We start from the raw sequence: 24,878 nt of genomic DNA, 5'->3' as shown, positions 1-24,878 counted from the left end.
CAACGCACATTAGTAGCCCAAAATCGAACCAGTAGTTGGATATTTTTGAACTTGATCTGTAGTAGTGGGTAAAACCCTAGATTAACCTATTTAATCATAGATTCGTAGGTCGATTTTTCTACTTTTTTATTATTACTATGCAGCACATGTGTGTTTGCCCGTCGAGTGAAACTCGAAGGAAGAGGGATCACTCGGAAGGAGTGAAGAAGGGAGTGCATTATGGTGTCTCCCCTTTTTCGGGTGATGATGTTGACTGTGTTGCAGGTTTTGTCAGTGAGCAGGAGGTGCGAGCGAGCGAGTCGAGCGAGGCCGAGAATGAGAGAGTTTTTTTTGTGAGAGGGACAACCGAAGGATCCCGAAGGACCCAGAGACTTCCAATACGCATCCTGATGCGTCTTCTCTTGACAAAGAAGATGGCTGGGAGTTTGCGTACCTACTGCACGTGACTTGTGCTCACTGAAGTGTGGGACCTCACGCATGGGCACCACACGTAAGTGACAGATCTGTTGTGTAAAAACTCAGTTGATTATTATAGTGCATTAGAACAAAGTTACCTATGGATTAAAGGGTAGGAAATCCAAGTTAACTCATTTACATGACATTAATTTTTCCATGAAGCAAAGTTAACACATCTATCAATTGGTACATTTTGGAGTGACTAAGAAGGATCCATGCTTACTTATTCGTTTACACGTGTTAAACTTGTTTAAATCTTGCTCAAACCTAGGATTTCACCAAGATTCAAATGGGCATGAAAATAAAAAAACGAAAAAAATGAAAAACCAATGCACATAGTCTTCTTATGTCATATAGTAAGCATTCAAGATGATAAACAAGGTCTAGACATATTCAAACCAAGCAAATCATGTATCTACTCCCAAACGACCCTAAACTATGTCTTATGAAGTAAGGCATGAAGAGAAGTGGTTTTGGGTTTCAAACATGGAATTTTCAAAAACCTCCCAAAAGCTTCATTTTAGAGTGACTAAGAAGGACCGAGGCTTACCTTTTCATTTTCATGTTTTAAACTTGTTTAAATCTTGGTCAAACCTAGCTAGTATTTGACCAAGATTCAAATGGGCATAAAATTCAAAAAAAATCAGAAAAATGAAAAACCAAAGCATATAGCCTTCTTATGTCATAAATTAAGAATTCAAGTTGATAAACAAGGTCTAGACATATTCAAACTAGACAAATCATGTATCTACCCCTAACACTAAACTCTGTCTTATGAAGTCAAGCATGAAGAGAAGTGGTTTTGGGTTTCAAACATGAAAATTTCAAGAACATCCCAAAAGCTGCTTCATTTTAGAGTGACTAAGAAGGATCCAGGCTTACCTTTTCGTTTTCATATTTTAAACTTGTTTAAATCCTGGTCAAACCTAGGATTTGACCAAGATTCAAATGGGCATAAAATTCAAAAAAAATTAGAAGAATGAAAAACAAAAGCACATAGTCTAGCTTCTTATGTCATATAGATAGTAAGCATTCAAGTTGATAAACAAGGTTTAGACATGTGTTCAAACCAGACAAATCATGTATCTACCCCCTAACCATAAACTCTCGGTCGATCTTATGAAGTCTAGCATGAAGAGAAGTCGTATTGGTTTCAAACATGGAAATTTCAAGAACCTCCCACGAGCTTCATTTTAGAGTGACTACAAAAGATCCAGGCTTGCCTTTTCATTTTCATGTTTTTAAATTGTTTAAATCTTGGTTAAACCTAGCTAGTATTTGACCAAGATCCAAATGGGCATACAAATGGGCATAAAATTAAAAAAAAAACAGAAAAATGAAAAACCAAAGCACATAGCCTTCTTATGTCATATAAAATAAGCATTCAAGTTGATAAACAAGGTCTAGACATATTCAAAATAGAAAAAGCATGTATCTACCCCTAACCCTTAACTCTGTCTTATGAAGTCAAGCATGAAGAGAAGTGGTTTTGGGTTTCAAACATGGAAATTTCAAAAACTTCCCAAAAGCTTAATTTTAGAGTGAATAGGAAAGGATCCACGCTTACCTTTTAATTTTCATGTTTCAAGTTTGTTTAAATCTTGGTCAAACCTAGGATTTGACCAACAAGATTCAAATGAGCATAAAAATTCTGAAAAAAACAAAAAAAAAGAAAAGAAAAACCAAAGCACATAGTCTTCTTACGTCATATATATAGTAAGCATTCAAGATGATAAACAAGGTCTAGCCATATTCAAACCCGACAAATCATGTATCTACTCCTAACCCTAAACTCTGTCTTATGAAGTCAACCGTGAAGAGAAGTGGTTTTGGGTTTAAACATTGAGATTTCAAGAACCCCCCAAAAGCTTCATTTTTAGAATGACTAAGAAGGATCCAGGCTTACCCTTTTCATTTTCATGTGTTTTAAACTTGCTTAAATCTTGGTCAAACCTAGGATTTGACCAAGACTCAAATGGGCATAAAACCTCAAACCCGATAAACATTCACCTTTTTCTATATAGTTAGGGTTAGGGTTTATGGTTTATAGAGATCGATGCACATATTTTCATTTCACATTTGTGATGTACAATAATACATAGGTAAGATTCCAAGCATGACCTTTGTTAGAATAACCTTTAACGTGTTCTCTCACCTTTAGATTCAAATGGGCATAAACATTCAGAAAAAATCAAAAAAATGAAAAACCAAAGCACATAGTCTTCTTATGTCATATAGTAAGAATTGAAGTTGATAAACAAGGTCTAGACATATTCAAACCAGCCAAATCATGTATCTACACCTAACCCTAAACTTTATCTTATGAAGTCAAGCATGAAGAGAAATGGTGTTGGGTTTCAAACATGGAAATTTCAAAAACCTCCCAAAAGCTTCATTTTAGAGTGACTAAGAAGGATACAGGCTTACCTTTTCATTTTCATGTTTTAAGTTTGTTTAAATCTTGGTCAAACCTAGGATTTGACCAACAAGATTCAAATGAGCATAAAAATTCAGAAAAAATCAAAAAAAAATAGAAAAGAAAAACCAAAGCACATAGTATTCTTAAGTCATATATATAGTAAGCATTCAAATTGATAAACAAGTTCTAGACATATTCAAACCCGACAAATCATGTATCTACCCCTAACCCTAAACTCTTTCTTATGAAGCCAACCATGAAGAGAAGTGGTTTTGGGTTTCAAACATTGAGATTTCAAGAACCCCCCAAAAGCTTCATTTTAGAATGACTAAGAAGGATCCAGGCATACCTTTTCATTTTCATGTGTTTTAAACTTGCTTAAATCTTGGTCAAACCAAGGATTTGACCAAGATTCAAATGGGCATAAACATTCAGAAAAAAAATCAAAAATTGAAAACCAAAGCACATGAATCTTCATACACACTATAGTCCGTCTTGTGAAGACATTTTGTTTTTTACTACCCTATCACATGTTTCTGTATATAGTAAGTAATATGTATCCAATAATGATTTTTGGGGATTTATAAGACGAAGTTATAACACACCTACATTTCAAATTGGAATTACTTTCAATAAATCAGCATAAAGTCATTTAAATGTGTGAAACTAGCTAGAAAGCACTAAGAAACGTAAAGCGTTGGGAATTATCACTAATATGTGGCCTTATTTATCTTAAAAATGTAGAAGCGCCATTTTGAGCCATATCTTATGTACCCCATTCACAAAATAAACCTATTTTGTCATCTAGAAATTGAAAAATGAGTTTTATATACCGAAAAGTTGAAAAGTCTAGTCAGCAACATTGTTGGGAATGGCAAGATGCACCACCATGACCAATTTGGGCACACTGTAACAAACTATGCCACAAATATGGCCATAACTATATCATTTGGCTTGCAAACCAGGAATCTTCATACACGATAGTCTGCTTTGTGTGAAGACATTTTGTTTTTCACTACCCTATCACATGTTTATTATTTTCCCTGTCAACTAACACATACAAGCACACTCCATGCGGAAGGGTTTCATTTCTGAGGTTTTCTTCATTTTCATTTATTTATTTCTAAACCAGGTCAAAATGGTCGACATGATTATCCTTGCAAAGGGGTTGAATATTTTAGTACTATCACTGGTTTCTATATATAGTAAGTAATATGTATCTAAAAATGATTTGTGGGGACTTGTAGGACCAAGTTATAACACACCTACAATTCAAATTTGATTTACTTTCAATAAATCAGCATACAGTCATTTAAATGTGCGAAACTAGCTAGAAAGCACAAAAAAACCGTAAATCTAGGAATTGGCATTAAAATATGGCCTAATTTATTTTTAAAATGTAGATGCTCCATTTTGACCCATATTTTATCTACCCCATGCACAAAATAAACATATTTTATCATCTAGAAAATGAAAACCAATTTTTTATACCAGAAACTTGAAAAGTCTAGTCATCAACAGTGTTAGAAATGGCAAGATGCACCACCATGCCCAATTAGGGAACACTATAACAAACAATGATGTCCAGGAGAATCAAACTTGGTAATATTAACTATGAGATTGAACAAAACGTTATATTTGGTTTACCCTTTGAACCTCCTAACTTACCACAACATTGACTTCTTAATTTTATTTACAAATAGATATTTTAATATCCCATTGTTGTGCAATAATATATGTTTTTATCTCAAATCAATTAGCATTTGATTTTAAAAAACTACCATAATAATTTATGAGAAAGCGTTGAACAAGTTTCAGAATGTAATTTTATACTTGATATGACCAATAATAGACTTAAATTAAATTGGATTTCAAAGTTCAGATTTTATAAGCGAATAGAGTTTCATGTTGCAGACTATGTATTAGCTTGACGGGCACCCCTAGAATAAAGTAGGTCGGTCACTTACGTGTGGTTCCCATGCGTGTAGGTCCCACACATCAGTGAGCACAATTCACGTGCGGTAGGTAGGCAAACTACCAGCAATCTTCTTTGTCAAGTAAAGACGCATCGTCAAGACTCTCTCTCTCCCATTTGTCGCTGAAAAAAAAGAATATTAGACGGGCGCGTAGCCTGCACTGCAGGTCTACAGAACTGAAACCCTGTGTGCCAGTCAACATCACTCACCGAAAAAAGTGAAGCATTTCTTTTCACCATAAATAACAGCGGCCCCGTGAGGCACTTGCTCCCTTTCTCTTTCTCCTTCCGTGTGATCCCTTTTGCACCTTTTATCCTTTGCACGAAACTCCACTTATTGTTGTCATTGTTGCACAGAACACTCAGTTAACCTGTTCTTTTGCACATATCACCAACTCATGTATTTGTTGCACAAAGGACTAAATCTCTGGCTAAGCTACTTTTCTCTAAGGGCTCCTTTGATTCAAAGGATAGAAAAAGCATTGGAATAGGAAAGTCATAGGATTAAATGGCATGTCTATTTGAATCCCATAGGAAGATGAAGTATGTTTGATTGAAGCAAAGGAATTTTTCATGAGGTATGAGCTAATGTTTTTTTTCTATAGGAATTACACTACAAGATTTCCATAGGAATTTTTCCTATAGGATATATTCCTATGAATCAAACAACATATATAGGAAAATTTTCCATAGGAACCAAATCCTACACAATTCCTATGCAAATCCTATGAATCAAAGGAGCCCTAAATCTGATGGCCGGGACCTAGAAGGTAGTGGTAATATCCATTGTCATTGTGTAGTGTGTTTTTAGAACTCTAAAAGAATATGAAAATATTTTAGCAATTGAAATAATATAAATTAACTAATATGGGATATTCATGAAATATATTTTCTACTATCCGGCCAATAGCGAGTGTCATGAAATATATTCATTGTAAACTTAGTGATAATCACTCAAGTTTGATATGAATGGCCTAGCTAGCTATGGGCATCTCCCACTATATATGTTGTCCACACGACCAACCAACAAGCAAAAGGTATTCCATGAGGAAAGTTTCTTATGGGTGACTTTCGTCTCTGCCGCAAAACACGCGCCGAAATTGTTGGCGCGTCCCATTTTCAAGCTACCCCAAAACCTGCGGTTTGCCCGTCGGCCTATAAAACATCGGTCAACAGAGGATATTTCCCTGTAGAGCACAATTCGAACACCACATCTTTCTCATGCTTCTACCAGGCACACTCCCACGACGACGGCCGTGCCTACCACCCCTCCTCACCATCACTGCCTCCTCACCGGCCACCGTAGTGACCGACCACGTTTTACCGGCGGACCTCCCTTGCTGTCTAGCAAGCCGGATTAGCTTCCTCGACGCCGACGTTGACCGTGCCATATCTGCTCCGGATCTGCTTCCCCGACTCTGTGGTCCACCTCACCGGAGATCGAGATGGGCAACAAACGCGGCCCCAAAGTCGACCACCCCCAACCAAAGAGTAAATCCGCCCTGGCCTCAGACGAAGGTTGATGAATACTTTACATGTCCAATTTGTTATATGCATTTGATTTCTGACACTAGTTTTCATTGCTTTCTTGCAATGCATTCTTGCTGATATTAGATCAGTGTAGATAGTTGTTTGCCGCGTAGCTATATGAGATCTCAACCTTACATCTGCTGATCGAGAGGAAGATCGAGGTTATGTCCGCTTTCGCTATACATTTCTTTTCCGAGAATCACTTCTGTGTGATATGTTTTGGGGGTTTGAAGTATGCATTTTACAAAGGTTATGATAGCAGTCAAGCTAGCAGAGCAATTTTTTGATAGTATTAAACTGCCTGTATTTTTTTTATCTCGGAACTCTGCTGATCGTAACCTTACATCTGCTGATGAAGAGGCAGAGCTTATGTCCGCTTTCGTTACGCTTTTCTTTTCCAAATATCACATCTGTGCGGTACTTTTTTGGGGTTTGAAGTATACTACCTCCACCCCAAACCTAAAGGCTTATTTATAAAAGTCAAACCAAGTAAAGTTTGACCAAACTTTCAGAACAATCTATCAAGACATATAATATTTCATAGATATCGTACGAAAATATATTCGTTATCTATTTAATGATATTAAATTTGTATTTTGCATGTTAATAATGATTTTTGGTAAAAACTTCGGGATGGTGGTAGTACGTTTTACAAAGGTTATGATAGCAGTCAAGCTAGCAGAGCAATTTATTGATAGTATTAAACTGCCTGTATTTTTTCTATTTGCAACTCTTTGTGCGCCATGTGGAATTGCATGCTCTAGCCAGTTCATCCAATGAGGTTTTATCACTTAACACCAGAAGTTCGGGATTTTATTTTATCACAGAACCACAACCCTAGAAATTTGTATCACAAAACACCAACATTTGGGGTAATTGAATACATGATCTCTGTTTGATAGCCCATTAGTGACTTCAGGCCACCGTCAGTTTAAGAGTGACAGCAGGTGAAAGACAATTAGACTTTATTTTGTGGTATTTTCTGTTAAACGCTAAATACAAAGCTATTTGTCAACACTAGTAGTTTAATCTTATGTCCAGACAGTTCAAAAAAATCTTATGTCCAGGGTAGTTGTATTGGTACACATTATCAAAACCTTATCTTTGAGTACGTAATATATTACCCAAATCTCATGTTCTTGTGTAGTTATAATTTCAATGAATATTTGTCATATGGTAATTCATTTTGTGTGTAGCATATGTAACAAGTGTGACTCATATTCTCATTTCCACAAAGTGTCTACAAAATTTCACACCAAAATTCATTTGTTTGTAGCAAACATGCTCACGTCTTTATCATAAATTGGTGTCATATTTGTAGGGTGATGCTCTTGTCAAGCCAACTAATGACAAATAATGTGTTATGTGAAATAATTTCCCCAAATGTTGGTGTTTTGTGATAAAAAATCCCCAACTTGTGGTGCTAAGTGATAAAACCGCTCATTCAATAGACCGAGCCTTAGGCATGTATCATTAGATATTTTTTTAGGAAGGCTGGAAATATTTATTTTGAATACTGCGTTGCTACTTTCTAGGATTTGAACTCAGGACCTTGTAGGTCTGATACCATTTCGAATTGCATGCTCTAGCAAGTTCATCCAATAGACCGATCTGTTGGAACTTGGAAGACCCTAGGCAATTATATTAAGCACACGCCATTCCATATGGTTAACCATTGGCATGAAATGACACTTATATGTGTTTGAGTGTATATGTGGATTGCTTAGCCCTTTCCATCAGTTCGGACTTTTGGTTGCGTTGGCTACTGCATGAAGCTTGACATTCATACTTATCCTAAAAATTGTTGCTGCTGCCCTCTGTTGCCCAACGTAAATTATTTTTGAGCCATAATTTGTTTGCCCTTTCCATCAGTCCGGACTTCCGGTTGCGTTGGCTAGTGCATGAAGCTTGACAATATGAACATCAATTATTTTTGAGCCATAGTTTGTTTGTCATTACACCTTTTGAGCAGTCTCACTGCTACTATTAATTTGTTCTTACATGCACAGTTCCATGATAAATCTCATCTGCATTTCTCGCCAATGCATGTTAGGTCTTCCACTCGAGAATGAGTACGAAGAGCAACGGAGGCAAACTATCCTGCATAATAGCCGAGTTGTAGCCTCGTTGGTCCTATCATTACATCCTTCTACAAGGTCTAGTGCAAAAACGCCACCCACGTCCCTCACAAAGGATACGGAACATTCCTCTGATTCAGAATTTGATCCTGCTGATTGTGATGGCGAGCTGACTCAGGAAGATGCCCTGGTCGACTATCCTCTGCAACACAACAAGGTGAGTTTTCTCTATCCTGTCATCGAATTATTTGTCCCAACTTCCATTTGTTGTATCCCAGTCCTACCAAATATGTTACCCATGCCATGTTCAATCTCATTACTACATTTTTCCTGCTTAGTTAACGCATCATATATGTTTTGGCATATGTTGCCTTACTGTTTTTCCATTCCATCTGCATATCATCATCATATAATATTGTACATTGAAATATCATTTATGTGTGACAGGCATCTGCAGATTCGGGCAAGAACTTTTCAAGAACGAATAGGAGGAAGAACACTCAACAGGAACCTCAGGCTGATACCGGAGGATGGGTGACAGTGCGTAATAAAAAAAGGGTTAAGCCTGATGCTCGTGCTGCTCCTCCTATTACAAGGTCTAACAAAAGACTGACACGAGGTGGCGAACAGGCCAAGAATGATAACAGTAAAAGGTCTCGTAAAAACCACAAACCATCGAATCGTGTATAGCCCCAAAGATGTACCAGCCCACACATTCCACAACCACCGGTTGCCAATATCTGTTTCTCAGCAACAATTGCCAACGTAACCAATTTCCACAAAGAAATTCGAGCCAACAATTTGCATCATCAGTAGTGGTGGTAGGTAATACTGGCCATGGACAGCTGATGCTAGTCCCAGATTATAAAGGCTCAAATGTCCAAACGGTCGCCACAACACCAAGAACCGGGTGATGATCTCCCTCCAACCCTTAGTCCTGCGAAAGACAACTCCTCTCCCGATGACGAGACCCACGCCAAAAAAGGTAATACTTTTTTCAAGACTTGTAGTTTAATGCTCCCTTATGTATCTATATACCATGATAGCTTGATGTAATGATTAACTTGGTAGGTTCGCCACGATCAATAAAAACGAGGGGGCCAACGGTAGGAAGAAAACTTGCAGCTAAGATTTCCGGAATGGGTTCAAGATTTCGCATCACATCTATTGTAGGTGGCAGAAGGCCACTTCATCCGCATGATCTTCATATCTTGTATCACATATTGGATATTTTATTAGGAATGAACTTCCTACCTTCCCATTGTGGAAGCAGCACGTTGACACCCCTTCACAGTTCGAGAGTTTAGTGCATAATTTACATGTAAGTCATGCTTCTCCTGGTAATGATAAATTATTCCACATTGATCTGTCCCATTTCTTGTAGCTTACTGTTGTTTCTATGCTATATAACTCACCAATCATTCCACCGTTGTGAGCTTGATTAAGGTTTGAATTCGATGAGGATAATGAGGATGTAAAGTTTGTCATCGCTTCCATATTCAAAGAATTGTTGCGCCAGCACCGCTATAAGCTTAAGGCGACATACTTCATTGGCCAGATTACTGCCAATGTTCGAACAAAGTCTCCTGCACCCTGTATGACTGACGAGCAGTGGGGAGATCTTGTCAAGCACTGGTCTGATCCAAAGAATGTGGTATGGCTTATGAGGACCGTGAAACCAGATTAAATTCTGAATACTTATTTTGCGCCAGTGTCTCACTAGTCTCCTTTTGCAGACGTTGTCTAAAAGGAACCAGGCTAACCGCTTGAAACAACATTTACCAAGCCGTACAGATCTCGTGACTTGTTTGGGCATGTCTGGCATAAAGTAATGCCCCGCTGGTCTCTTTGCTACATATGTTACTCGTAAATTGTGTAGAACTCCATGTGCATGTTATATTTCCATCCTCCATTTTAACCACGTTATTTGATTTCTATATGATTGTACAAAAATGCAGAAAGTAGATCATGCAAACAACATGCAACCAGACAAAGAGATGACTGCAGCGAGAGCGATTCGAGGCATGCCAGAAGAACAAACATAATGTGATAGGAGAACTCGCAGAAAGTGTTATTGTAACTCTTCTTTATGATTTAAATTTTTTAACGACACACTTGCCAATTTGTAGGAGCAATAATGGGCATGTCAATATGATCTTTTAGGCGTTTTTGTGAAAATGCATTTGATGTGTAATCAGGCATACCAACTTGTAGGATTAAAAGTAGTTCATACACATTAAATCTACCGTCTGCATGTTTCTCTGTAATAACTTTAATTTTTACACGACTGAAATTTTTTCAGGCAAATATGAAATTGGAGATGGCAAAACCCGGGAAAGACGGTATGGAAAAAACTCTAGAAGAATGTATGGAGACATTTACCATGGTACTTAAAAATAAAGATATCACCAAAAACACTTTCCTGCGAAATGCTGGGTTTTTGCAGTCCAAGTCCAAGTCCAAGTCTTTCCCTGCACAAGTTCTGGAGGAACAACTCCAAATAGAACGAGCTGCAGCAGATGTGTTAAGAAACCAAGTTGATATGTTGAGATCGAGATCAGAAGCATGTGATGCCCTACTGGAGGAGGCCAATCAAGTTCGTTATAATCTCTCAAAGACTAATAAAATGCCATAGATAATTGGAGATGAACACTGACATTGACATGCACTACAAGAAAAGTTCTGATAGACAACGTCTCAAAATCGTCCGCTAAGGGGTATTTTTCGTCGCCTATGGGCCTAACCCGACGATATGGGTTCTGTTGTGGAAACTGCGTTAGGCAAAGTCCTACGACGATTTTTTCGGTCCGTCGCGCTTGGGCGCCCTTCCGCCACGGAAAATCGGACCGTTGCCCAAGTGTTTCCGGGAGCCCATTGACTGCTGACGTCATGTAAACTGACACGTGGCAGACGCCGTTAGCTGGCAGTTAACGGCGTTAACCGGCTGAAACCCCGTGGTAGATGGTAGGCCCACACGAGGCCTGCCACGTCTTAAGCGGGCCGGGCCAGCTGACATAGTTTGACCGGTCAACTATATAGCTGCGCTGGTCCATTAGTTACGTGGGCCGGGCCTAACCTCTAAGGTTGACTGGTCAAAACTTAAATGGGCTGGCCCATTTAACATGTGGGGTCCACCTTACAGCAACTGGGCCGGCCCAAGAAGCAAGTGGGCCGGGCCAAAACACAGGTGGGTCCCACTTTCCTGTTAAAGGGCCGGCCCATTTAGTGTGTGGGGTCCACCATATAGCAAGTGGGCCGGGCCAAAAACACAGGTGGGTCCCACTTTCCAGTTAAAGGGTCGGCCCATTTAGTATGTGGGGTCCACCATATAGCAAGTGGGCCGGCCCAACAAGATAGTGGGCCGGGCCAAAAACACAGGTGGGTCCCACTTTCCTGTTAAAGGGCCGGCCCATTTGGTGTGTGGGGTCCACCATATAGCAAGTGGGCCGGCCCAACAAGATAGTGGGCCGGGCCAAAAGCACAGGTGGGTCCCACCTTCTGTTAAAAGGCCGGCCCATTTAGTATGTGGGGTCCACCATATAGCAAGTGGGCCGGTCCAACAAGATAGTGGGTAGGCCAAAAACACATATGGCTCCCACTTTCCAGTTAAAGGGCCGGCCCATTTAGTATGTGGGGTCCACCATATAGCAAGTGGGCCGGCCCAACAAGATAGTGGGCCGGGCCAAAAACACAGGTGGGTCCCACCTTCCTGTTAAAGGGCCGGCCCATTTACCATGTGGGACCACCATATAGCAAATAGGCTGGCCCAACAAGATAGTGGGCCGGCCCAATAAGCATGTGGATCCCACTATCGTGTAACCGGGCCGGCCTACTAAAGAAGTGGGCTGGCCCAAAATGAAAGTGGGTCCCACACTACTGTAAGTGGGCCGGCCCAATCTGTTGTAGTGCCCTACTTGTTTGACTAGTCAACTTGCATTACATTTCATGAGCCTAAAATCTGATATCAATGATACACACAATTACATACACAAATAAAACAGTAGGAAAATTACAAGGCAATTAATGTGCCCAAACAAAAAAATTACATAGAATCATTGAGGACTTCTATTAGCATCATCAATAACACGTTGACATTTGGCAATCGCCTTGATTGAATCTTGTGTACTCTTTGTCAACATATCAGCTACAGATCTTAAAGCAGCAATACCATGTCTTTTATAAAGTACAGCCTTGAGATATTTACTGTTTGATGAAAGCAATGGTCTAGGTTGACGGCTATGAGAAGATGCATCAGAAGAAATATCAGAACTTTTTGTGGGCCTCACTTCTAATGAAGATTGCTTCATCACAACTGCATTCTGATAATAATGCAAAAAGAGTTAAACGATGAACTATGCAAACATTTATTATGCAATGTAGATATAAGATAATAACAAGTTGCATAAATAAGACAATGTATGGAACTTGTACTAAGCACAAACTTACATCATAATGTTGCACAGTGGTCGCTACAGATCCTTTTTTGGCGACTATCTTCTAATGATGACTCGCTTCATTAAAAGCGCATTCTGGTAACATTGCAAACATAGTTACAACAATTAACTATTCAAACATGTATTACGCAATGTAGAGATCAGATAACATGTAGCGTAAATAAGCACAAGATAAGATAAGATGCATGTACTAAGCACATAATCGCTCATTGCAGGTCCTTCTTTTGCGTGCACTAGTCGTGGTCAACATGCTGTCATTTTAGGTTCAGCCATCAAGTGAAATGCTAATCCTCCTGCTCCATTGTCCTTAATCTGTGTTTAGATATCACATTTAAGACCAAGTCATTTGGTTTCAAATAACAAAAAACTTGAGCTGCCAAATGAATAAGCCAATATTTACCAGATATCGATTAAAACCAACTAGATGTTGCTTTGCATGAGATACGAATTTCAGACATTCAGATTTAGAGTAGGGTAATGCCAAGGTTTTCCACATAAAGTAAACGGCATTAAGAATGACCAAATGTCAGGTTCAAATCACCTTCGCAGCTTTCTCCAAGACAAGCATATCAAATAGGCGTAAACATAGTAAAGCATGAATGGCATTGCTATGGCAGGGTTCCAAGTGTTAATCGCTTGCATAAGGAACAATGCATATTGGTTATAGATAATAACGGAAGTAAACTGCCAAAATTACCAACCAAGAACTCAGATTCCAACCTTCCCTAGCGTCCCCGCTGTTAATGTTGGATGTTCTAATAAGTGGTTCGCATGATCAATCCCTAGGAAAAATAACATTGACAAGTCAGTCTACGATAATACAAAGACCAGACATGCACGCAGCAATAACTATATAAGCTAAAGACGAGGTATAAGAGCAAGCAGATTGGAAATGCACATAGCATGATTATAAAAGCAGTGTGAGAATAGCAGACACGAGAAAACAGCTAGCAGCTAGCGGTGAGCTAATGACGTGGTATAAGAACAAGCAGATTGGAAATGCCCATAGCATGACTATAAAAGCAGTGCGACAATAGCATGCAGTACAAAAACAGTAGGCAGCAAATGAATGGGTATAAGGCTATAAATATGTGGATGCACACAGGTGTCAGTAGAATGAACAGGATGGTAGCGACCGGATAATGCTTTTGTACTGTACAATATTTAAACAAACTTCATGCGAAGCAACACATCAAGAAAGTTAACGGCATATGAGATCTGCAAATAACTACACAAAACATGGCTAAAGAAACACCGCGATCTAACGGGCCAGCGTACTAACCAAGCTGCGGCGGGGTGGACGGGGGCGGCAACTTGCAGTCCAGCGGCGGCGAACGCGGGAGACGATGAATTGACCCTGTTTCAGTAGAAGAGGGCGTTAGTGAAGCAGATCTGGTTGGCTGGCAAGGGATTCGGTGAAGTTGATACAGCCGCTGCGCCGAGGTAGTCGGTGGCGAGGTCGGCGGTGAAGCAGATCCGTCGGTGGCGAGGTCGGCGGTGAAGCAGATCCGTCGGTGGCGAGGTCGGCGGTGAAGCAGATCCGTCGGTGACGAGGGCGGCGGGGGAGCGGATCAGGTGGGTGGACAGCCAACACGATCAAGGCTACGCCGTGGAGGAGTATGCCGGCGGCGAAGCAGATCTAGTACTGTAGAGAGTCAGAGCTTTGGCGTGTGAGAGTATTTTTGAGCTAATGGGGCGAATGGTTGGTAAGTGGGTGTGGGCCTGTGGGGAGGGTTCGGGATCTAGGCAAGATATTTCATTGTTACCGAATGAGCCCTCCATGGTCGGTGGGTTGTAGCTTCCGGACCAGGGTTAAAAGGGTAAAACTGGTCACGGGATTTTCGAATGGATGCGGCGGGATGATTTGGACGCGGCCGAAATTTTCAGTTTCAAGCTACGAGCAGAACGACAAAAATAATGTTCTTCCCCAGGGAGCTCTCATTTCTTCCTCTTCTCTTTCTCTCTCGAGTCTCTCCCACTCCCCCGGCTCCTCTCCCCCTTCTCTCCGGCGGCCTCGCCGGCCGGAGACGAGGCCGACTTCTCTCTGTATATTGTACACCCTCCGAACTAAATTAATTGATTCAACTTTCCTTAGACGTGTATGTATCTAGAGTAAAAACATGTGTGGATACATCCATATTTAGATAAGCAAAGTTAAGTCAGCTAATTTGGATCCGAGGGAGTTAGTGTTGTTGTAAGCTTAGATCCAGTGTTTCCCATGAGCAGAATGGCGCAATGGAGTCGGGGATCTCGTCATCGGCTTCAGATCTGGCCTATGGTGAATCTGGCGGATCTTGCTGGCCAAACCCCGATCTGGTGCCATCAATGTGATGGCGCTAACGGTGAGGCTTGCTTTGGTCAGTGCTTCAGATCTGGTCAATGGGGAAGTCAAGCTGCTAAAGTTCACAAGCTCGGGGCATACGACGGCGTCATCCGTCTTGCCCGTGCACATCTTGGCCTTTCAGCGGCCCTTCTCGCAGCCAATATGCCGTTGCTGAGGCCCTTCTTCTCCTTCGTCCTGGCGACTACCGGCGACACCGTCCCAAGTGGTGCGTCCCCGGCGACAGAGTTGCTGGAAAGGATGCGGAGCAGAGATCTGATGTGCGGTCGAGAAGGACTCGATTGATTTTCTTCTATATGTTTTGGGGTCCTTTTTGTAAAGTTGCAGGTTCTATTAGTTATTGTCTAGTACTTTTGGTCCTCTATGTAATTTTTTGGACTAGTTTCCATTGGCACTGATAAACTTGAATTTTGACAAGTTCACAGGGAAAAAAATTCCTTTGCACATATGGCCTATCATGTATAAACATTCTTGAGATTTAAACTATATGTAATGTGCCATGCATTAACCCTAAACCATATATATGTAACTAACCCTAGCTGATCAAACCCAACTTAATTAAAACAAATAACCCTAAACTATACGCATGCAATTTATGCGCATAGGCGCGGGTGCCTCTAATAATGTGTGTGCGCACTCGATCGATGATCCCTAAACCTTATACAACCCTGAAACCCTAATCCCTAATCCCTAAACCCTAAACACCCTAAACACTAAACCCTATACCCTAAACCCTAACACTAACCCTAAACCCTAATTAAACCCTATATATAGGCCAACGACACTTAATTGTGCATCAAGTAGGCCAGGGGTGCCTCGCGGTCCTCTAATTAAATTAAATGTGCCATGCATTAACCCTAAACCATATATATGTAACTAACCATAGCTAATCAACCCTACTTAATGAAAACACATAACCCTAAAGTATACTAGCTATAACCCGATCTAAGAAAAAGATGCTCTATATATAGCAGCTAGCTAGCAAACCTTAGATTAACACCAATTAATATATACATGGCCTATATCGATCATGTTGTATAACATATCCCTGAGATTCATTAATTAATTATATAATTATCGTGATAAATTAATTAACTCTAATTTTGACAAGTTCTCTCGAATGAAAACACATTTGATTAAGTTGCCTCATAATATATATATAATTAGTGTGCATGCATGGCCTACCATGCATTCCTGCATATATTTTAATGTATATTTGAACATATTCTTGGGGATTTCAATCTCTCTCTCTCGATCATCTATATATCGTTGGTGGCCAAAAAAAACACACATATATATGCATGCAATTTATGCGTAAAGGCGCGAGTGCCTCTAATAATGTGTGTGCGCACTTGATCGATGATCCCTAAACCTTAAACAACCCTAAAACCTTAAATCTCTAATCCCTAATCCCTAAACCTAAAAACCCTAAACACTAAACCCTAAACCCCAGACCCTAAACCCTAACCCTAACCCTAACCCTAAACCCTAGCTAACCCTAAACCCTAATTAAACCCTATGTATAGGCCAACGACACTTTAATTGTGCATCGAGCAGGCCAGGGGTGCCTCGCGGTCCTCTAATTAAATTAAATGTGCCATGCATTAACCCTAAACCATATATATGTAACTAACCCTAGCTAATCAACCCTACTTAATTAAAACACATAACCCTAAACTATACTAGCTAGCTAGCTACACCCGATCTAATAAAAACATGCTCTATATATAGCAGCTAGCTAGCAAACCGTAGATTAACACCAATTAAAATATACATGGCCTATATCGATCATGTTGTATAACATATCCCTGAGATTCATTAATTAATTATATAATTATCGTGATAAATTAATTAACTTGAATTTTGACAAGTTCTCTCGAATGAAAACACATTTGATTAAGTTTCCTCATAATATATATATAATTAGTGTGCATGCATAGCCTACAATGCATTCGTGCATATATTTTAATGTATATTTGAACATATTCTTGGGGATTTCAATCTCTCTCTCGATCATCTATATATCGTTGGTGGCCCGAAAAACACACATATATACGCATGCACTTTATGCGTAAAGGCGCGGGTGCCTTGATCTAATAATGTGTGTGCGCACTCGATCAATGATCCCTAAACCTTAAACAACCCTAAAACCCTAAATCCCTAATCCCTAATCACTAAACCCTAAACACCCTAAACACTAAACCCTAGACCCTAGACCCTAAACCCTAACCCTAACCCTAACCATCTGCCCTAGCTAACCCTAAACCATAATTAAACCCTATGTTTAGGCCAACGACACTTAATTGTGCATCGAGCAGCCCAGGGGTGCCTCGCGGTCCTCCAATTAAATTAATTAAATGCGCCATGCATTAACCCTAAACCATATATATGTAAATAACCCTAGCTAATCAACCCTACTTAATTAAAACACATAACCCTAAACTATACTAGATATAACCCGATCTAATAAAAACATGCTCTATATATAGCAGCTAGCTAGCAAACCGTAGATTAACGCCAATTAAAATATACATGGCCTATATCGATCATGTTGTATAACATATCCCTGAGATTCATTAATTAATTATATAATTATCGTGATAAATTAATTAACTTGAATTTTGACAAGTTCTCTCGAATGAAAACACATTTGATTAAGTTGCCTCATAATATATATATAATTAGTGTGCATGCATGGCCTACAATGCATTCGTGCATATATTTTAATGTATATTTGAACATATATATTCTTGGGGATTTCAATCTCGATCTCTCTCTCGATCATCTATATATCGTTGGTGGCCCAAAAAACACACATATATACGCATGCACTTTATGCGTAAAGGCGCGCGCGGGTGCCTCTAATAATGTGTGTGCGCACTCGATCGATGATCCCTAAACCTTAAACAAGCCCTAAAACCTTAAATCCCTAATCCCTAATAATCCCTAATCGCTAAACCCTAAACACCCTAAACACTAAACCCTAAACCCTAACCCTAACCCTAACCCTAACCCTAAACCCTAGCTAACCCTAAACCCTAAACCCTAGACCCTAAACCCTAGACCCTAAACCCTAACCCTAACCCTAACCCTAACCCTAAACCCTAGCTAACCCTAAAAGCCTAATTAAACCCTATGTATAGGCCAGCGACACTTAATTGTACGTGCATCGAGCAGGCCAGGGGGTGCCTCGTGGTCCTCTAATTAAATTAAATGCGCCATGCATTAACCCTAAACCATATATATGTAACTAACCCTAGCTAATCAACCCTACTTAATTAAAACACATAACCCTAAACTATACTAGATATAACCCGATCTAATAAAAACATGCTCTATATATAGCAGCTAGTTAGCTAGCAAACCGTAGATTAACACCAATTTAAATATACATGGCCTATATCGATCATGTTGTATAACATATCCCTGAGATTCATTAATTAATTATATAATTATCGTGATAAATTAATTAACTTGAATTTTGACAAGTTCTCTCGAATGAAAACACATTTGATTAAGTTGCCTCATAATATATATATATAATTAGTGTGCATGCATGGCCTACAATGCATTCGTGCATATATTTTAATGTATATTTGAACATATTCTTGGGGATTTCAATCTCTCTCTCGATCATATATATATCGTTGGTGGCCCAAAAAACACACATATATACGCATGCACTTTATGCGTAAAGGCGCGGGTGCCTCGATCTAATAATGTGTGTGCGCACTCGATCGATGATCCCTAAACCTTAAACAACCCTAAAACCCTAAATCCCTAATCCCTAATCCCTAAACCCTAAACACCCTAAACACTAAACCCTAGACCCTAGACCCTAAACCCTAACCCTAACCCTAACCCTAACCATCTACCCTAGCTAACCCTAAACCCTAATTAAACCCTATGTATAGGCCAACGACACTTAATTAATTAAATTAATTAAATGCGCCATGCATTAACCCTAAACCATATATATGTAACTAACCCTAGCTAATCAACCCTACTTAATTAAAACACATAACCCTAAACTATACTAGATATAACCCGATCTAATAAAAACATGCTCTATATATAGCAGCTAGCTAGCTAGCAAACCGTAGATTAACACCAATTAAAATATACATGGCCTATATCGATCATGTTGTATAACATATCCCTGAGATTCATTAATTAATTATATAATTATCGTGATAAATTAATTAACTTGAATTTTGACAAGTTCTCTCGAATGAAAACACATTTGATTAAGTTGCCTCATAATATATATATATATATAATTAGTGTGCATGCATGGCCTACAATGCATTCATGCATATATTTTAATGTATATTTGAACATATATATTCTTGGGGATTTCAATCTCGATCTCTCTCTCTCGATCATCTATATATCGTTGGTGGCCCAAAAAACACACATATATACGCATGTACTTTATGCGTAAAGGCGCGCACGGGTGCCTCTAATAATGTGTGTGCGCACTCGATCGATGATCCCTAAACCTTAAACAACCCCTAAAACCTTAAATCCCTAATCCCTAATAATCCCTAATCCCTAAACCCTAATAATCCTAAACACTAAACCCTAAACCCTAAACCCTAACCCTAACCCTAACCCTAAACCCTAGCTAACCCTAAACCCTAAACCCTAGACCCTAAACCCTAGACCCTAAACCCTAACCCTAATTAACCCTAAACCCTAGCTAACCCCTAAAACCCTAATTAAACCCTATGTATAGGCCAACGACACTTAATTGTACGTGCATCGAGCAGGCCAGGGGGTGCCTCGCGGTCCTCTAATTAAATTAAATGTGCCATGCATTAACCCTAAACCATATATATGTAACTAACCCTAGCTAGCTAATCAACCCTACTTAATTAAAACACATAACCCTAAACTATACTAGCTAGCTATAACCCGATCTAATAAAAACATGCTCTATATGTAGCAGCTAGCTAGCAAACCGTAGATTAACACCAATTAAAATATACATGGCCTATATCGATCATGTTGTATAACATATCCCTGAGATTCATTAATTAATTATATAATTATCGTGATAAATTAATTAACTTGAATTTTGACAAGTTCTCTCGAATGAAAACACATTTGATTAAGTTGCCTCATAATATATATATAATTCGTGTGCATGCATGGCCTACAATGCATTCGTGCATATATTTTAATGTATATTTGAACATATATATTCTTGGGGATTTCAGTCTCGATCTCTCTCTCTCGATCATCTATATATCGTTGGTGGCCCAAAAAACACACATATATACGCATGCACTTTATGCGTAAAGGTGCGGGTGCCTCTAATAATGTGTGTGCGCACTCGATCGATGATCCCTAAACCTTAAACTTAACAACCCCTAAAACCTTAAATCCCTAATCCCTAATAATCCCTAATCCCTAAACCCTAAACACCCTAAACACTAAACCCTAAACCCTAAACCCTAGCTAACCCTAAACCCTAATTAAACCCTATATATAGGCCAACGACACTTAATTGTGCATCAAGCAGGCCAGGGGTGCCTAGCTCGCGGTCCTCTAGTTAAATTAAATGTGCCATGCATTAACCCTAAACCATATATATAACTAACCCCTAGCTAATCAAACCCTAGTTCATTAAAACACATAACCCTAAACTATACTAGCTAGCTATAACCCGATCTAATAAAAAACATGCTCGATCTATATATAGCAGCTAGCTAGCAAATTAAACGGTAGATTAACACCAATTAATATATACGACATGGCCTATATCGATCATATGTTGTATAACATCTCCCTGAGATTCATTAATTAATTATATAATTATCGATGATAAATTAATTAACTTGAATTTTGACAAGTTCTCTCGAATGAAAACACATTTGATTAAGTTTCCTCATAATATATATATATATATATATAATCAGTGTGCATGCATGGCCTACCATGCATGCATTCGTGCATATATTTTAATATATATTTGATCGAACATATTCTTGGGGATTTCAATCTCTCTCTCTCTCTCGATCATCTATATATCGTTGTTGGCCAAAAAAACACAAACATATACACATGCACCTTATGCGCAAAGGCGCGTGTGCCTCTAATAATGTGTGTGTGCGCACTCGATCGATGATCCATAAACCTTAAACCCTAATTAAATAAACCCTAATCCCTAATCCCTAATCCCTAAACCCCTAAACACCATAAACATTAAACCCTAGACCCTAGACCCTAAACCCTAACCTCCTAACCCTAAACCCTAAACCCTAATTAAACCCTATATATAGGCCAATGACACTTAATTGTGCATCAAGCAGGCCAGGGGTGCCTTAGCTCGCGGTCCTCTAATTAAATTAAATGTGCCATGCATATATATATGTGTTTAATTTTGGGATTTCAATCGCTCTCTCGTATGTAGATCTCTCTCTACCTCTCTCTCTCTCTCTGTCTCTCTCTCTCTCTCGTTAATTGGTGGCCAACAACACACACATGCACTTTGTGCGCAAAGGCATGCGCCTCTAATAATGTGTGCGCAGTCGATCAATCTAGTTTTGATTAATCATAGCACACAAATAAAGAAGTTGTATTTGAATCCACACAACCTAATCTAAAACACATAACCCCTAACATGGCCTAATTAATTAACCCCTTCTCTCTACCTAATTAGTGGAAATTGCACAAAATCAAAAGGGGTCCCTCACTAATTGTGCATATCTGCTAGATTATGATAAACTTTTGCCCCATATATATTTGGTGGATGGGTGCATCTTGGCATGTAAAACAATTAGTGTTTGCAAATGGCGTTGTCAAAATTTATGTACAAATGATTTCTTTCCATCCAAAGTGCATAAAATGGGAGTTTTAATGAAGAAAGTACAAATAAAACAGCTCAACATGCTTCCACACCCCGATTTCCACACGAAGTAGAGCATATTTAAAGGATAATTCCAGAGTTTTACTATTTTTCAAGCAACTTTGCTAATTTTCCCCCTCTCACATGACTTTATGTCGATTTAACGAAAATATGGCGAATTTAAACTACATGGGCGGGATAGTTTGAATTGTGCGCGCGGCAAAGGGAACCGCCTATTCCTCAACCTTGTGCACGGCAAATTACACACGCAACTCCATTAAACGCCACCTACCGACCTTAATTATCACCCCGGCGGCCCGGCCGCATGACCCCCCACCCACCCCTACACAACTTATACCCCTCCGTGCGAAGAGCTTACCCACCCCCTCCCCTCCGTGCGAAGAAGAAGCTTACCCTCCCCGTCGGTCGTCTCGCGAAGCACCCGCGGTCAAGTTTATCCACGGTAGGGCTGCTATCTCTATCTCAATCATGTATCTGGCAAGACGGCCTAACGATTTATATTTTCTTGATGCTGCTAAAAATTCGCTGCATGCTCGAACTAATTGGCACTTTATAGTTTTCCGCTCGATTTGTCATCGATCAATTTGTTCATTTGCGTGGGCATATAGAGTCGCTTCGCACTCGATCCGTTAATTTGCTGAAATGCCATGGCAGAGTTTTGTACACGATCTGTTTGCTAAAATGTCGATGGGCATTTTTTGTTTTGTACTCGACATGATTGCTGAAATGCATAATCATGTAGTATAGTTTTGTACTCGATGGATATACATTTCCTACTTCGCCTTAAATTAATCACCAACCACTGTATCTCATAATTAAACAGATGGACAGAACTTGGATACTGCATGGACACTTATGTCCCCCTTCATATATAAATGGTGTTCAACCCTTTATGGGGTTTATTAGAGCTCATGAAGGTCACAACCTGGACGTGTATTGCCCGCGCTGCACATGTATGAATGGTGAGAAGAGGCCTCACCCTGTAGTGGCAGATCATTTACACATTTTTGGGATGGACCGCACATATGTTAGGCGGGTTTAGCATGGTGAACCATATAATGATCCTTTAGCAGAGAAGCAGATCTTGCTCACACCGTATGTGTGCTGGCATATGTAGTTAATTATTTATATTGATGCTGCCGCTGTTTCAATCAATAGTTTGCATTGTCGTGCAAGGTTCTGTACTCAAATTTAACTTGTTGCGTATGGATGGACGGGAAGGAGAGAAAAAGCGCTTGCTTCAGAAACGGGTTTCAGCTCTGGGACATGTGCTGTGCCGTATGAGAAGGTAAATATGTAAAACGGCATTTGTTCAGGTTGCATCCCTTAGATGTTTGTCTAATCGGTTGATGTACTAATTGCGTAAGCATAGAGTTGAAGAGGTCTCTCAGTTTGATGGGAGATTTGAAGATGAATCTCAGTTTGATGCACCTGTGGATGGTACTGATAACGAGCCTTTCATAGACAAAGGTCCTGCACCTGAGATTATCCAGCCTACAGAAGGAGGCCGTGGACTGAGTACACAGCTTTGCGTTGAAGTGGATGCACGCCCGGAGATCATCAGGGGCGTCCGGGTAGTCTCAAGACCACCCAGCCCTGATGCACCTATGGATGGTACTGATGACGAGCCTCTCATAGACGAAGGTCCTGCACCTGAGATTATCCAGCCTACGTAAGGAGGCCGTGGACCGAGTACACAGCTTTGCGTTGAAGAGGATGCACACCCGGAGATCATCGGGGCGTCCCGGTAGTCTCGTGGACCACCCAGCCCCGATGCAAAATGTTGAGCTACTTTATGATTCGTACTCTTATGTTCTGGTGCTGTAGTATGTTATGATTTGTACGCCTTTGGCGCTAGATTAAGCATTCAGTGGATGATCGCGTTGCAAAATTCGACACCCACACAATCAGTTCATCGTATGAGTAGTAGCACAATTACTTCTACAGCGATTCCTGCCAGCGCATTAGTTGGTAGCATGAAACACTTTCAGGTACTCCTCCGATTCATATTAATTGACTCAATTCTGTCTAGATATGGATGTATCTAGATGCATTTGTTAACTAGACTAACAAACTTGAGTCGCTTAATATGAATCCGTGTAAACCGCCCAGTCCTCGAGCAGCTAGTTTATTGACTCGGACTCCAAGCCTCTCGCGCAAGCCATCGACGAAGCTTTGACCAGATCTTGGCCCGCAATTTTTTGTGTGTGGCGAATAGCAAAGATTTGACCAGTTCCTCTCGGGATGCAGCACGCCGGTGAGCTTGCACGGTTGCCATGAGCACTTTCCGGCGGAACTTCCTCTTCGCCGCCCTCAAGCCGTCTGCGAGATAGCACGCAAAGGTGCCTCGAGGTGGATGGAATTCTGGATCTCAGGGCGGGGGTCCGCATCGTCCGGGAACGATCTCCGGCGGGTTAACGAGGACATGCATGGCGGCTGTGGGATTTGTTTTTTTTGGTTTGAGCTTGGGATTTGGGGTTTTTTCGGATAGGGGAGGAGGAACCGAGGAAGAGGAAGGAACAGCCGCGTGCTTGGCGCGTGGCGGTGTGCTTGAATTTCGAATTTTTGTGAAATGTTTCATTTCCCGCTACAATTCGGGGGTTTCTTGACGCGCCAATGCGTCCCGCCGGGCAGCTTCAAGTGAATTTGGGGTGCCACGCTATGGGCCCTAGTTTCAGTGAGACATGTAATGACTATAGTCACATCAGTAAGTTCACTGTGTAATAAAATATGTTACCCCTCCCTTTATGT

Source organism: Lolium perenne, chromosome 5, assembly GCF_019359855.2.
Source record: "Lolium perenne isolate Kyuss_39 chromosome 5, Kyuss_2.0, whole genome shotgun sequence".
Taxonomy (NCBI): domain Eukaryota; kingdom Viridiplantae; phylum Streptophyta; class Magnoliopsida; order Poales; family Poaceae; genus Lolium; species Lolium perenne.
The sequence above is the reverse complement of the archived record's forward strand: the minus strand, read 5'-3'. Positions refer to the sequence as shown.